General features: G+C 43.0%; 1 long non-coding RNA gene across 1 annotated transcript; it reads right to left on the minus strand.

The window, feature by feature from the left end:
• Positions 1-6995: 6995 nt before the first annotated feature.
• Positions 6996-8261, minus strand: LOC115051503 (uncharacterized). The gene is made up of 3 exons (XR_003841273.1): positions 8239-8261; positions 7334-7404; positions 6996-7248 (listed from the first exon to the last, which is right to left on the minus strand). It is a non-coding gene; the product is annotated as an uncharacterized LOC115051503 (long non-coding RNA).
• Between the last annotated feature and the right edge of the window lie 2714 nt (positions 8262-10975).

The raw sequence follows: 10975 nt of genomic DNA on the forward strand, positions 1-10975 counted from the left end.
TTTCTAACTCAACAGAACGGCAGCAACAACCGACACAACAACAAAGAAACTGGTTCTGTTGACAACAGCAGAGGAGGCAGTTGTCGGGGCAGCTGTGGTAGTTGAGGCAGCTGTTGTTGTTGGGGCAGCTGTGGTAGTTGGGGCAGCTGTGGTTGTTGGGGCAGCTGTGGTTGTTGTTGGGGCAGCTGTGGTTGTTGGGGCAGCTGTAGTTGTTGGGGCAGCTGTGGTAGTTGTTGGGGCAGCTGTGGTAGTTGTTGGGGCAGCTGTGGTTGTTGGGGCAGCTGTGGTAGTTGTCGGGGCAGCTGTGGTAGTTGTTGGGGCAGCTGTAGTTGTTGGGGCAGCTGTGGTAGTTGTTGGGGCAGCTGTAGTTGTTGGGGCAGCTGTGGTTGTTGTTGGGGCAGCTGTAGTTGTTGGGGCAGCTGTAGTTGTTGGGGCAGCTGTGGTAGTTGTTGGGGCAGCTGTGGTTGTTGTTGGGGCAGCTGTAGTTGTTGGGGCAGCTGTGGTAGTTGTCGGGGCAGCTGTGGTAGTTGTCGGGGCAGCTGTGGTTGTTGTTAGGGCAGCTGTAGTTGTTGGGGCAGCTGTGGTAGTTGGGGCAGCTGTAGTTGTTGGGGCAGCTGTGGTAGTTGTCGGGGCAGCTGTGGTAGTTGTCGGGGCAGCTGTGGTTGTTGTTAGGGCAGCTGTGGTTGTTGTTGGGGCAGCTGTGGTTTTTGGGGCAGCTGTGGTTGTTGTTGGGGCAGCTGTGGTTGTTGTTGGGGCAGCTGTGGTTGTTGTTAGGGCAGCTGTGGTTGTTGTTGGGGCAGCTGTGGTAGTTGGGGCAGCTGTGGTAGTTGTTGTTGATTGTGCGTCCATTGAGGCTGTTCAACAACAACACGTCGATTTAGAGCAACACTGACTTTGAGTCAAACTTCCAAACAAACATGAAAGATTTGGTTTAAACTTAAACTCACCAACAATCAGCAGGACGAAGATGAAGGAGATGTTTGTCTTCATCATTGAAGATTGGAGACAAGCTGTTCTAAAAATATAATCAGATATTTTAATGCGATTTGTTTTGGACGTCTCTCTTATTTAGATATTATTTTTTTATGGCAGATATTTTATCACAGTCTGACTTTTATTGTTCCACTTCATTCAACATTTATCTTAAAAAATCAAGTTCCAGCTTTAGTCAGAAAATATTACCATGAAAGAATCAAAGAGAAGTTTCACTTTTTTGAACATCACCATGTAAATGAAACATAAATGAAATATTTCAAATGAAGAAAATGGAATTTGTTGAATTACTCACAGTCTGAAGCTGAAGATGTGTTGTGATGCTCTGTGAGTCCACCTGTCCTGGATCCTGGATCTGGTTTGTCTCCTCCAGTCAGCAGACTTTTATATCGATAGCCAGCAGGTCAGAACACGTCAGGATTTCAGGTCAGATAAAAAACACTGGCGGAGTTCTGCTGATGAAGGTGTGGCGGCTGATTCAGGCCTCATTTGTCGATTTGAACAAGAAGGTATAGAAACTGGTTGAGCCACAATTGTCCGTGGGCAGGATGGTGTTTAGTGGACGTGGTGGCCTTTTTTTAACCACGCATCAGTGTGGCTGTACGTCATGATTGTGTTTACTTTGGAGTCACCTTCCTTTTTCTGAGCCACAACAAAAGAACCAAAACGATTCCCTGTCGTGTCCATCATTTCTGGAACATTTCTACCTGCATTTTATATCAAAAATCCATCTTTTATCTTTTTCTTCGTGCATTTTATCTTAAGGCCCCGTATTTTCTATGAACTTGTTAGTTTGTTGAAGCGTTGTCGTCCTTCAGAGAGTAAGAGTGAAGCTCCTGTTTGTGACAGCTGTCACAAAAATAATGACTGAAAGCAGTAAACAAATCAAAGTTTCTGGCTTTCTGTGGAGTTATACAATTATTCAACTTGTCTTTCTCCGGGGAAAATAAAAGCGTAAACTAACAAAGTAAAGCTGCATCTTTAGTTCTCCAGCTAAACTCTGGTTCTTTTACAAATTTGAGGTTTTTAGGAAGCCACCAGGACGGAGCAGGTGAACGCTCCTTCCAAACTAACAGCTGTGTCTTCTCTTCTAAATATTCAGCTTTTGTCTCTCAGTGACTTAGCTGCGTGGAATCAGCGCTGAGGTGTCAGTGTTGACGCCACACTCACTGTGTCAGGTCATGGGTGTCGCCTCAGAAGAAAGGAGTGTGAGGGAAATGTTTTCGTCAGAGCAGCCTTTAAATATTCACTTTACAAACACAAACAAATAAACACACTGGATCCTTGGTTTGACTCAGGACATTCGTCCTCTCTCTGAAAGACACGACCTGGTTTTATACCTTTCTAATCTTTACAGCAACAGAAAGATGCAAACGTAAATAGATTGATAGAATCCAAAAATGTTTATAGGAAGAAATTGTACAAGGTATAAAGAAAAGAAACACCACTGCTGAAATTTTATCTTCTATATATACACAACGTCCTAGATGATCATTAAATTATGATGAACAACATTTGTGTGTGTTGTCTGCTCCAGGAAAGAGAATTAGGTTTTAGTTTGGAGGTAGATTGGTTGCTTTCTTCATTTATTAGCAGACATTCTTCATCCGATCAGAGTTAAGGAGACAAAGTGGAAAAACCTCCTTTAATCTGGTCAGAATTATTTCAACCACTCATGTGATGCATTTCCATTAACATTAAAAATGAAGCTAAGAAAAATGTTTCCTTTCTTTAAATGGTGAATCTGATTCAAGTTAATAGTTAATAGTATAAAATGGGTGGCTCTCAATGTAAGCATAAACTTTTTATCAGATTTTTTGTGAGACACGACTGTGTTAATGCCCACAATTCAAACCATCTGTCTGAGCTTGTTTTCTCCACAACAAAAGAGAAAACTGATCCCACCTGCCTGGGAAACAGCAGAAATGATCATCAGTACCTGAAGGACCAGGAACCTGAGCTGAGGTTTTTTAAATGATGCTCCATTTAGAGGGGAACACACCAGGATGGAGGGGAGAATTAGGGGGCGGAGTTACTGGGTGACACTGTTCGATGAAAACAATAAAAGAAAAACACGGTGAGAATCAATGTCACAAGTCTCTAAAAATGTGAAATTCTGAGGCAGCAGACAGACTCATCCACACAAAGTGTTCTGTTGTTTGACATGAAACCGACGCTTCAGATGGAGGAGGAGCTGCAGCACTCCATTCTATGTTGCACAAGACTGTTTGGAGCAGAAAGTGTAGTTTCTCTCACCAACAATGAACCCAAACATGATGTCTTTGGATGGTGGGAGGAAACTGGAATTTATTGTAATGACTGCTTAGTCACCATGTTATGAATATGCCATTTTAACCCTTTCATGTGTAGAGGTCGCTGCAGTGGACAGCTAGTCAAAAGTCTTCTCTTGAGTCTTGATGTCAAAGTTTCACATCTGTCTCTACAGAGGACGCCACTGTGTCATCCTGTAAACTGTAAACATTAGTCAGTCCCCAAAACCAAAATGTCCGACAGAAGGCCAGAAGCACAGCAGCACAGGGAAGGACTATCTGTCCATTCCTTCTATTCCAGGAGGCCTGTGCAGGTAAGAAAAAAGAAGTATTTCATAGTATTCACATAAATTTATTTTTTTTGTTTCGTTAAAACCACATTTCATCAGTTCATCTTTTTTCATGTATAGAGACTAATAAAAACACTGAGGGACGTTTTCATAATATGCTTGATAGTAACCCTTTAAAATTCAAATTCAAATTTCAAGTTCCTCCAAAAAGGTTCTCCGTATATTTAGGTTTACACTTCCATTTTAGTTTAGTTTAGACGTTCACCTAAAATATTCAGAGACGGAAACAGAAAAGAAAACTAAATGTGTTAAAAAAGTCTTTTGGTGTCACGCTGACTGGTTGTTTTGTTTGTTTGTTTGTTTTGGTTGTTTATCTCTGGTTGTTTCTTTGGTTTTTTTGAAGCTCTTTGAAGTTGTCTGTATCACCATGGTAACTGATGCTGCCAACATAACCTGGTCCGGTCCAGTTTTTGTTCCAACTTTCGGCTTAAAGTCGGCTGTAAAAAGCGCTGACTTCACCATCATCCTCCCTGAACATGAGTTTGTAGAAGATCCGGTGGATTCAGGAGCTCTTCGGAGGGAGAGAGTTCTTCCAAACCGGAGTGATCTGTTGGTGTGTTCTGACGAAACAGATTCTCAGCTGAGGGAAGATGTTATCTTGTTGACCAGATGGAAGTAATGTGACCAAACGAAGCCATCAGCAGCAGTTTTTCACCCAATAAAAAAAAAACGCCATCACAGGATGTGTTTTTTATTTATTAGAGTTCTGGAAAAGGAAAAGTCTTAAGTCAATCATGCTTAACAAAACATTTTAAAGTACCATTTACTGTAGTACCCTTTTCCTCTTACTCCAGTTGCTCAATCTGAAGTTGTAGTTTCTTGATTTCCAGCTCTTTTCTGATTATCCAGCTCTAAATTCCCTCACATTGTCTGCTCCAACATGTATTAATAGGACATCAGGCAACAGAGAGGAGTCCGATAGACTTTTCTGTTGGTGTACTGTGTTCATCATTCACTCAGGATTACTTTAAAAAGCAGACATAGGACTGAAATGATAAAACCCTTGTTTTTTTCTGTGGGCCTACAGGTGGAGGCCACAGGCTGAAGGGAGGGGCGCACAATGTCCTCTCCCTGTGACATCAATGAGCAAGAAAATGTATTGTTTCTAATTTAAAAGGTTGAATTAAAATTTTTAATTACATTTTTATTCAGATTATTAAAATCTTCTTAACCCCAAAGGTGCCTCTGAATACACTGAAAGTGTCCCATCATCGCTCTCCACCTGTGGAAGTGGATTCAACACAGCAAACAAAGAGAAACTTTGACAGTCACCTCTGAGTGGAGGTCAGTCAGGATGTGTGCTGGCAGCCTGAGCAACACTAATGTGTCTCCTTCAACTGTAAAATAGACTTTTCTCATCTGAGAAACAATAAATATGCATTTAAAGCAAAGCACTTATACATCCCCTGGACAGAGAACAGCTGCTGGGAGCTGCCAGCTCCAGGGTCTGACTGAATGTCCTGTTGTGTCCCCTCCATGATGTTTGCCCCCTCCAGTCTTTCTCCTCTCATTTTTCTTCTTGTTTGCTTCAGATAATATTAACACATAATGTGTTACGCAGTGTATCTTCCACATTCCACTAAAAGAGTGATGAATACAAACCACTTTGGACTTTGACTTTATCACAAATAAGACAAATTAAATTAATCTCACTTTGATTTGGCCCTAATCTAAGTGATTTCCATGTATTCTTCTTTGTGAGACAATGAGGGAGGGAATTAAAGTTATATAATGATATATCATATTAACGTACACAATCTGAATTTTTTTGTCAGGCTTCCTCTCTCGCCTTGTTTGTAGAGACAGTTTTGCTTTTAGCTGTTCTTATCGGTCTGAACTCTTCATAGTTCTCCATTGTTATAATCTTCTCCTCTTGGCTGAAATATGTGGTCCGTAATCGGACCATTTTTCTACAGAAATGACGTCAAATGACGCCTAAACGCCCCTTTTTATGTGAACACACACAGCCTGCTGAGGAAAGCCTGGGCCGACAAATCAAGATGATAACCACCGTTGGGATACTCGTTATCTCTGGTTGGAGCTTTGGATTTGTCGAGCTCACCCAAAGGAAGTCCGGCTCTGCTGAGCTTCCTTCGTAGGGGTATTCTGTCCTCAACAAGCTCCTGAAGACTCATCTGCTCAGAGAGAAGCTCTTCTCCTGAAAGCCCAAAAGGACTGACTTCCTCATTTGTTGAAGAAATGGAGAATTTCCTACTTCACTTTCAACTCTGACATATCCATCCATTTTCTTCCACTTAACCCAGCCAACAACAAACACAGGAATCCCAAGATGTCCCCAGGCCAGAGCTCTGAGGAGATCACACCAGTTCTGTGGAATTCTGTAACGCTGACAGTTAATTGTTCAGCTCCATGCCAGATATTTTGCATTTTGTGTGTCGGGGAAATATTTGCATACCCTGAAGAAAGCCTCGAAGCAAATTTCTTCACAGCTCAGTTAGTCCAGAGAGCGGAGAGGAGATCAGGTCCCCACTCCTCTAACACGACTGGCTGCTCTGCTTCAGGGCGTCTTGGTTGGCGTTAATATTGATGAGCTTACAGACGGCTCTTTGTTGTTGAACTCTGGAATTTTCTGCATGAAGCCTTTGTGTGTCTGTTCTGACAGAACACAAAGCTGCCCTTTATTATTCTGTCTAATCACACAGATTCTAATGTCCGTTGTTATTATTGTTGGCTTTTTAAAGCAAGAAGACAACCAGAGACTAAAATTGTTCTCTTTATTTGTGGCGTTTAATCGTTGGAGGAACAACACAAAAGAAACAGAGTTTGTGTTTTAACTGGATGTGTGGAGGGAAGTCTGAGCGCCTCTGACACTGTGGCTTCTTTCTTCTTCTTTCTTAAGCTGATGTGAGATCGTCCAAGTCCAAGTTTCCTCAACACAGGAGTCGTTGGATGGGTAGGATGGGGAGGGGGGGGGCTGACTGAGGGATTTCAGGCACAACCTTATCTTACATCATCATTACAGCTTATTCTCTCAGTTGTTCTGTTTATGTGCATATCAGATAAAAGTGCACTGGCTGTAAAAGAGGATCTCGGTTTGACGAGGTCTCATTCAGACTTTGGCAACATTTGAATGTCAGCACACAGGTGGAGTTGTTTGTTCAGCTCCCATTCAACAACATCAAACACATTCATTTCTTTTTCTTTTTAGATGAAAGAAATCAGTTTAATATTTAATACACATATGAGGATGTTTCAGTTAGACAGAGTCATTACATCGCCATCCCATCATAGATGATCCAGTTAAATTGGTCAACATCTCTGGACGGCTCATGTGTGACTTTCTGACTAACCGACATCACAGACCCACAACCAGCAGTTCTTTGGACCTCCATTCTCATCATGCAGCGTTTCTCACTTCATCTCCAGGACAGGAGACCTTCAGCTGGAGCATTAAAGTCCATGTGTCACTACGGCAACAAGGACAGAGATGACACTGACTCTGTGCAGTACAGAGGATGAAGCCGTAGTAGTTGGAGCAGCTGTAGTTGTAGGAGGAGGTGTAGGAAGAGTAATTGTAGTAGTAGGTGCAGGTGTCGTTGTAGGCGCAGGTGTAGTAGTAGGTGCAGGTGTAGTTGTGGGTGGAGGATCAGGTGTCATTTGTGCGTTGCACGAGGCTGTTTGGAGCAGAAAATGCAGTTTAATGTTGAGTCGTACTCAAACTGACTTCACATCTTCATTGTGAATGAAAGTTTCTCTCACCAACAAACAGCAGAGCGATGACACAGATCTTTAACATCTTGGTGCTGTCGGAGAACTTTCTCTTCTCAGATCTGAAAAACACAGTTCCATTCACTTTATTTTCCCCAGAGGACCAATGGAAAGGCAGAGCGGCACATTGGACAGCAGGCTGAAGTGCTTTAGATTTCCAAACAGCCTTTATCTCAACTAATTTCACGTGAAGCTCGTCACCGTGAGGCTCTCTGAATATTTACACTTGTTTCAGTAAAACTCTGATCAATTGTGTCCATGTGGATACTTTTTGAAATGAATTTCCAAGAAATTAAAAATAGAAAAAAAAGTAAAGTTCCCCATTACCATGTTGATTGCCTTCCCTGCCCTAATGTGGATCACCTGTGTCTTGTCTATCACTGTATATTTAAGTCCTGTTTTCTGGTTGTTTGGTGGGAGATCCATTCTGTTGTCCATGTGCTGTCTGTTAACTATTAAGGTGTTTTTCATTGTATCCTGTCTCGTCTCCAGCTCCTGCCTATGGGCCCGGGCCCGGGCCCGGGCCCTGGCCCTGGCCCTGGCCCTCGCCCTCGCCCTCGCCCTCACCCTCGCCCTCGCCCTCACCCTCGCCCTCGCCCTCACCCTCGCCCTCGCCCTCGCCCTCGCCCTCACCCTCACCCTACAACACACATCACCACGTCTCCGGGGTGACAGAAGGATCTCCCACCAAACAACCAGAAAACAGGACTTAAATATACAGTGATAGACAAGACACAGGTGATCCACATTAGGGCAGGGAAGGCAATCAACATGGGACACAACCGGGAAGTAAAGTAACGGGGAACACGAAGGAACCAGGACTACAAAATAAAACAGGAAGTTACAAGGACAGAACACTAAACAGACTAAAGTCAAAACCTGACAGAAGCACTTACATGTTGGGATCTTCTGCTCCAACGCTGCAGCAGGCTGAAGCTGTGAAGGTCCTGGTCTCCTTTTATAAGCCGACCTGTCAGGTGACTTCCAGCCAACACAGACGCAGATATTTCTGTTACATTCCCTTCAACACCCCGTTGAGAAGATGGTCGACTTGTTCTGTGACATTTTTCTGACTTCTTGCTGGCCTCAGGTTTCCATTTTCTCCTCCTCGTCCGTCAGCAGAAGAAAATGTTGGTATCCTCTTATACGTTGGACTTTATGTGCTTATTCACCCAAAAATAAATCAGCGACAGTTAAAATTCAAAATTCCACTTTTTAAGTGTGAAACAAAAAAAAAATATCATCATCGTTGACAGGACCTTTTGATTCAACTGCTCATGTGGATTCATCCAGAAAATCAGTGAACAAAAAGTGCAGAAGAAGATAAAATAATTAGAAGCGGATAAAAAACAGGACCAGAAAAATCTCTTTTTAGGTGTAAACGAACTAGAAAACATCAGATTGATGGAGTGTTTTTTTAAATTGCGACGTTTTATGTCTTCCATTTTTCTTGTCTTTTGTTCTTGATTTGGCTTTTCGTGTCTGGTTTGTTTTAAATCGACGTTGCTTGTATTCCATCTTGAGTTGTGGCGTCTTTGAAGCCCTGTAAAAGCGTTATTATTATTATATTTGTCAGACTTTTCTCTTCTGTTGTCTCTCTGCTTTGGGCTCCCAGACGGCTCACACGGGGGAAGTTTGAGCAACTAAAGTTTAGTCCTGACAGAAAGTAAACCCAAATAACCAAAGCAGAGAAGAGGCAGGAATATGGAAGAAGACTGACACAGACGGAGATTTCAGAATATTAGGGACATCATGGCCAACAACTAGTCTTTTTATTCTTGATTCTTTATTCAAAGGTAGAATATAAAAGGGGAGGAGCTTCACGTCCGCCTGAAGTCAACCGGTGCACCTGTCTGAGCTGCTGATGAGCGCTTTTTCTTAATGACGCAAAATGTCTGAAGTGGCAGCAGATGTGTTTTCTGAAAATGTTTTTGAGCCCAAAGTCGTTCACCAAGTGTCACTGAGCTCTGTCACAGTTAGGGTTAGTTAGTTAAGGTTAGTCTGTGGAGACGAGAGGCAGGGTGGAACTGACTTCTGAGTCATCAGGGTCAGTCACACCTCCCACTTTAAAGGCCGGAGGGAAGCGCTCCAGCAATGTGTTCATCTGCGCACACAAAGACAGAACAGACCAGAAAATCACCCCGTAAATCAATCACCTCAACATCTAGCACTTTAAAGTATTTGAGAATGACGAGAGAAACTGCCGTCAGACATCTGCATGAGTGGCTGCTGTGTCCTCCAGGTGTTCCAGAAGAATTTCAGGTTTTGTTGGTTTTTCTACCAACATGTGTCATTTTCTTTCTGCCTTCTTTTTTAATTTATACAAACAAAAGACACCAGATGAATATTTGGATATTTGTACAATCAGTTTCTGGTCTCAGTCTGTAGTTCCACAGCAGGAGGGTTTTCCTGAATAAAGGAACTTGTTGAGTGGGATGAAGTGTGACGTTCCTTCATACAATTCAAACTATGTTAATTATGGGCAGCTTGACGTTTGACGCAGATAAAAGCAATAATCATAAGTTACCACCTTTTTCTGAAGTGGACTTGATGTGCTCAGTGTTTATTTTCATTTTGTGTTGGTTTTGGTTGGTTGTTCTTGTGAACACAGTGAGATGTTTGTGTGTGTTTGGTCACGTTATGTAAATAAATATTTTCATGAAGATGAACATTTCTTCATATTTATCTTCCGGCACTGCCCAGAACAGCACAGCTGTCCTCTGGAGCGATGAGCTCTAACTTTTAGTCCTGAGTCCAGGAACTCCTGAACCAGACGACAGCTCGCAGACAGGAAGCAGCAGGCTGGGGGCACATTTTATTTTCTCTCCTGTTTCCAGCTGCAGTGTGCTTCAAGACAAACTGATGGCACACTGTGACACAAAGAAATATCAACGCAACATTGTATGGTAGGAGAAAGGGAGAAGTCCAGTTTGGTGCACAGTCAGAATTTAATGCAGCTTCATTCACACAAAGACAGAAAACAATCACCATCTGCTGCACAAACACACCGAAGGCTCAGTAGTTTATCTTCACCGCCGGAAATATGTTTGTCTGGAAGAACTTTGTATAAATAAAGACGTAAACGTGATAAATAAAGACTTCTTAAAACGATGACATTAATAAATAAAATCCTTCAAGCTCATAAAGTCTTACGCTGAAAATCTACTTCCTGAACGTTTCTGGTCCATTTTCTAACTCAACAGAACGGCAGCAACAACGGACACAACAACAAAGAAACTGGTTCTGTTGACAACAGCAGAGGAGGCAGTTGTCGGGGCAGCTGTGGTAGTTGAGGCAGCTGTAGTTGTTGGGGCAGCTGTGGTAGTTGGGGCAGCTGTGGTAGTTGAGGCAGCTGTAGTTGTTGGGGCAGCTGTAGTTGTTGGGGCAGCTGTGGTAGTTGTTGGGGCAGCTGTGGTAGTTGTTGGGGCAGCTGTGGTTGTTGAGGCAGCTGTAGTTGTTGGGGCAGCTGTGGTAGTTGTTGGGGCAGCTGTGGTAGTTGTTGGGGCAGCTGTGGTAGTTGTTGGGGCAGCTGTAGTTGTTGGGGCAGCTGTGGTTGTTGGGGCAGCTGTAGTTGTTGGGGCAGCTGTAGTTGTTGAAGCAGCTGTGGTAGTTGTTGGGGCAGCTGTGGTTGTT

The sequence above is a fragment of the Echeneis naucrates genome, chromosome 11, assembly GCF_900963305.1.
Source record: "Echeneis naucrates chromosome 11, fEcheNa1.1, whole genome shotgun sequence".
NCBI lineage: Eukaryota > Metazoa > Chordata > Actinopteri > Carangiformes > Echeneidae > Echeneis > Echeneis naucrates.